Genomic DNA, 5,504 nt, shown 5'->3' on the forward strand with positions numbered 1-5,504 from the left:
GAGTGGATGATGTTGTGCAATGAGGCCTCCGATATACGAACCCACACAAGTGAAAGTTTCTTGAGAAATGGGAGTCGAAGGTTTAGTACCAGATTGTCTGGTAGGTCGCACAGCACAAAGGTGGCGGTGTGGAGAGAGGAGGAAAACCGCGAGATGGACATCGGTGCTGAGGGCACAGGTAGATGGCATTCGATGTCTGGTAGGTGATTTCCAGGGGAATAGTAGAACTCAAGTAGCTGTAGTTCTGTGAATTAAGGGGATTTCAGCCAGGCGTCCACCGTGCAGGGCATGGTATGCTTGCTCAGGTAGCATGACGCGAAGCAGAGGCTTTGAACGGAGCCCTGGTGGGAAGAGATGATGGCTCTGGGGATTTCAAAATCATTGAAGAGAGATAGCTGACGACAGTCGAGATTAAGGGGCACGGCGCGCCATAGAGGGCGCCACCGAATTGAGAGGACTTGGGTGCGGCAGCAATCCTTGGTGGGGAGAAGCGAGATGATCTCCCCAAGGACGGTGTCCGGGAGATCGCTGATGCGGTCCACCCGAGATTCTACGGGTTCCTGGGATCCGGTGGGGGTGGGGTCGCCGCTTCTCCCCGCACTGCGGGGTGCGGGATCTACAACAGGCGTCGCCGCTGGTGAGAGCCTCATCTTCTTGGCGCTGGGGTCAGCCGACTCCATTTTCCTCAAGGGCGTCGCGTCGCACTCACGGATTTGAGCAGAGTAACGAATGACGAGCCTAGTTGTAGTGCGAGTGAAGAAGATGGGGAGCTGGGGTTTTTCTGTAGTAGTGAGGAAGAAGGGGAGCTGGGGTTTTCTGTAGGAGTGAGGTGAGGAATTTGGGGGTACGAGTGGAGCAAGCTGACGTGAGGTGGGTGGGAGTGAGGAGGAAGAAGAGCACCCCAGGTTTTTTTGGGGCGCGGTGTGCTGGGTGTGGGTAGCGCCTCTCATTAAGTAAATATATGGGCTTTTGAATTGATTTTATTATTTACTAGGGTGGATGGGATGTTTTGTCTTGGGCCCAGAGAACCAATTCCTACTAGTACAGTGGAGACACTCTACAGCTACCAGGAAAACAATTACTACTGGTACAGTGGATACACTACCGCTTCTGGCTCCTCCTAGGTCATCGAAACGTCTCCCTCTACTGAATGTCGTGTTACTTTTGTTCACCAACATGCGGGCCATGCCGCGTGCCGGCCCAAATGCCATCCACCAAATTAGAAGGTAGTATGCAGGCGGAGAGTCACCCCGGTCGTAGCGCGGCAGTAACGAGCCGTCGTATCACAAAACCCCACCTCCCCGCAATCTAAGTTTGACGGACGAAGCAACCATCATTTCACTCTTCGCTGAATCCCCTTCTACCTCACCGTCTTCAAGAAGGCCAACACTCGCATCTGCCACCGTTCTTCTCTCCCAATGAAGGGAAGGTAAGCGGATCCGTGATATTGGTATATTTTCTTTCAGAGAAAAAAAGGAACTTTTGCAAAGTAGTAACCGAGCCTCACTCTCTTTTTTTCTTCATTGTCATTGCGATTGTGTTTTCCTTTTAGTGGTCTCCTAGTATTCATCAGTTTCATGATGGACCAAGGAGAACCAGGCAAAGATCTGCCGATATTAGAGCAGACGCGGGAGGCTGATCCCCACGAGACAGAGAGCTCCAAGAAGATGGAGGCAGCCACCGAGCCGACCCCAGATACGCTCACGGCCACTACTGAGATGGTCAACGCCCCGTTTGAGGTTACAGCCCCCGTGGCACTGCAGGAGCAGTTTTCCCCCTTCAAGGATGTGTCCCCCCCCCCCCCCCGCTAAGCTGGCCAAGGTGATTTTCTTCTTTGCCGATCTCGATTGTGGTTTTTCATCTAAGTATGTGGTGATGAATAATGCAAAATTTTATTAGCTTCGATGCCATGCTATACATAGTGGTTTAAATAACTTGTATTTCTTATACTGGAAAGTAATTCAGAATTTTTTTCTGTCTCAATTAGAGCCCTGATGCAGACAAGGATTGTGTGGTTGTACATGTCACTCGCTATGAGGCGGATGACCTGAATATACGCACTGGAAAAACAGAGTTCTTAGGCTGTTGGATCCTGGAAGCCATTTGCGCTTATACCGATCTCGATTTGTATTCCAGCCTCACTGTTGTCAGGCGTGTTGTCCAGGGTGTACTGAAGCACAAGAAGTTCAAAGCTACTCCTTCGTTTGTGAGGCATATTGTTCTTGTCAAGCTTACGCAGGAAGATGACGTGGCATGCCTCCACAAACAAGTTTATGAGTGGCAAGGCCACAAGGTTATCTTCATGAAGGTTCACAGGATTGAGCTGCTGTCGGACGTCCTGGATGATGTTCATGGCAAGGTTCGTCTTGTGTCCAGCCCAAATTAGATCGCGGCATGAAATAGTTGCCCCAGCTAGTGTTTAATACTAGTTTGTATTGTGTCTACTTATCTGAACCTTGCCTATTATCGAGCCCTCTGGGGCTAGTACTCTATTTGAATCCGTCTATGGGAACTGTTGCTACTTTTGTGTGCCCATGAATCATGTGAGAACCATCATAACTGTTTCCGAAACAGATGCGTCATCACTAGTTTTTTCATGAATATGGCATGGTAAGACGTAAGTTGTCACGGTTTATCATACGAGCAGTGTGTGTTTGATAAAATAGAGTACTCGTTCGAGAAATGTGCGCCGGCATATACATAAGTACTTGTAAACACTGTTGGTGCTACCCCACTTGTAAGCAGTTGTGCAAAACACGGCACATTGGCTCAGCTCGCTTCAACACTAGGCTATCGACCAGCTAACAATCAATAATCCGTTGTCTGACATATAAGCAACTACGTATCTTGTTACAGTGGTTCATGCAGTTAACTGAGGCCACAATGTAAATTCCAAATGTTCACACGCTAGTCCAGCGTTCATGTGGAACACTGATATTAAACTCAGCTTCATAAAAAACTTGAAAAGCATAAGTTAAGCAATTTTATACATCTCAATGATTCATAGAACATAACAAACATATAACTAGTTCACAGCAAAAGACAAAGTTGTGAGAAGGTTTACAGATCAGGAAAATCAAGCAAGGCTTTTCTGAGCAAAGGGCCTCCCTAGGCAGGCTTAAATTTCCTGGAGTTTACCCTGGTTTTTCCTGGAGTTCACTCTGGAATGCTGAACTGAACCATGTAGTGTACTGACCAGCTGAAATTCTTGTGCATTCCGCTAAATTTAAGCACCGCTATTTGCATAAATAAGCAGACCACAATGCCTCTTGTCCGTGCACCTATCCCAAAAATCTCCGTGCAGCCGTGCCAGCTAGTCCTCGGTCCATGGATGAACTGAAAGAAAGTGCATTCCGGACTAGGATGCAGTTGTTTTCGCTCGTCCCTGCACTGCAATCAGGAAGTAAAAGGTACGAATCAGCTTCTTTTAGATTGAGCTGGTCATTCTACCTAGTTAGAACCAATGTAGGAATACCTGGAACACTGGTGATTAGAGGACGACAGCTAGGAATAGCCATCTCATTTTGTGCAGTTGTACTAAAACTGAGGTGTGTACTTTTGATTGCACAGATAGAAACGATATGGAGACAGACATCCCTGTTTGCGCAAATACGAAATAAGGCTATTTAAACAGTGACAGATATTTGCAGTGGTGTATGATTAACAGCAGCATCTATTGTGTTATAATTGGCACTAGACTGACAGTATGAAAGTGCCCTTAAGTAAGTAGCATCACATCACATCAACACTGCCACTAAATTAACATGCAGAACTATAGCATTAGTATTACTGTCATGAGAGTAGCACATGGTCGGTAAATGTGCAATCAAATTTGTGCAGTTCCACTGGGATGAAGCAATGTTAGCGGTGTGAGATTTAAGTGTAACTGCAACAACACAATTCATGGGAAATAAAGCAAGACGGAAGCACTTCATAAAATGGTGGTGGCATTGCTTCTATTTATCAACGGCACTAGACCATTACTTATAGTGACATTTGGTGGCATTGCTTAATGCTTCATGTGATTTTACATTAATGGTAGCGATATGGGCGTAGGGACAGCAGGGGCATAAAGTGGTGAGGCAGATGTGGTTGCCGAGAGCGGCAAACACTCAGGCAGCATGTCTGCATTTGTCCCATTTTTTATCTCCTCGGCAACATTTTCCTATGTGAGCACAGGAAATGAGCTGCTCATTCTCATTTGCGTTGTCCTCCAACACCCCTCACTTTCTTTCCTTTTTCAACCAAGAGACAGGTCCACTTCCCCCACCCTTCGCCATCCACCATGCTTTCTTCGCCTTTTCAACCAATAGACCGGTTGGGTAGCCAGTATCTACTACTTTCCCCCATTTCATCTTAGAACCAAGTCCTAGATTCATGCTACAGCTTTCCCACTTTCTTCCCTGTTTGAACCAACTCTTAGATTCGACTGTATGAACTACCTTTACCTCTAATAATAGTAAAAGTTTAGGTGGCTTTGGAACAGCCGATGGAAGTAGAAAAAGATCCACACGTAGCCACGTGGGGAGCTGGGGCAGTAGAGCAAGGCAGGTTTCGAAGGAATATCTACCTGAGGGTCGTCGTCATGTGGCAAAGATGGCGTCGGGAGGATGCGTCTTGGCCACAATACCGCAGGGAGGAAGAAGGGGTCGGAGGCCCTCCCGAGCCGGCGCTCTCTTGGAGAGAACGGCACGGCCGCCGATCGGGACGTGCGAGCAGCCGTTGGTCTCCTCCCTCGCCGCCGACGACAGCGTGAACGATGCACCTACACCCCTGCCCCGGTCTCTCTTGGAGAGAACGGCACGGCCGCCGATCGGGACGCACGGGCAGCCGTTGGTCTCCTCCCTCGCCGCCGACGACAGCATGAACGATGCACCTACACCCCTGCCCCGGTCAAGGTGGTCCGGCCGGATTTTTGTGACCAGCCGTGAGCAAAGAGAGAGTGTGGCCACATATGTCTTTCTTAGATCTGGAGAGCATGAGAAGTGAAAGAGAGGAACCCTAGTAAAGCAAGCGCTAAGGCTCCTACTTATATATATAGTGGAGTATTTTGTTGTACCAGCTTCAAAAGGATGCGCTCCTACGTGTACCCGTGAGTGGGTGTGAGAGAACTAGTGCGTGCGTGCACCACTTTTTTTGTGAGAGTACAATATACTATGCCCAAAGAACGTTTGCCACAAGAGTAATAGTATAAGTGTGTGACGTGTGAGCTAAAATAACAGGTGTGCGACGTCTTTTGTTTTTTAGAAGTTCTGAGGGTAGGGTGCGAAGAGCACATATGTGTGTGACGTCTACCTGCAGATAAACGGTGGGTGCGAGAGGACTCGGGAGAGTCGTGACTCGTGAGGGTGCGTGTGTGCGTGAGAGAGAGGGGGCAAGTATCAATGCAATGCATGTGTCCATAAATCATTATCTGACAAACGTTCACTACAAGCCGTTTCCTGACGCACACCGTAAGAACCGTTAGATCGGCATCCGACAATGTCTGTTTTGCCATGTCATTT

The sequence above is a fragment of the Aegilops tauschii genome, chromosome 1 (genome assembly GCF_002575655.3).
Source record: "Aegilops tauschii subsp. strangulata cultivar AL8/78 chromosome 1, Aet v6.0, whole genome shotgun sequence".
In the NCBI taxonomy this organism is placed as follows: Eukaryota; Viridiplantae; Streptophyta; class Magnoliopsida; order Poales; family Poaceae; genus Aegilops; species Aegilops tauschii.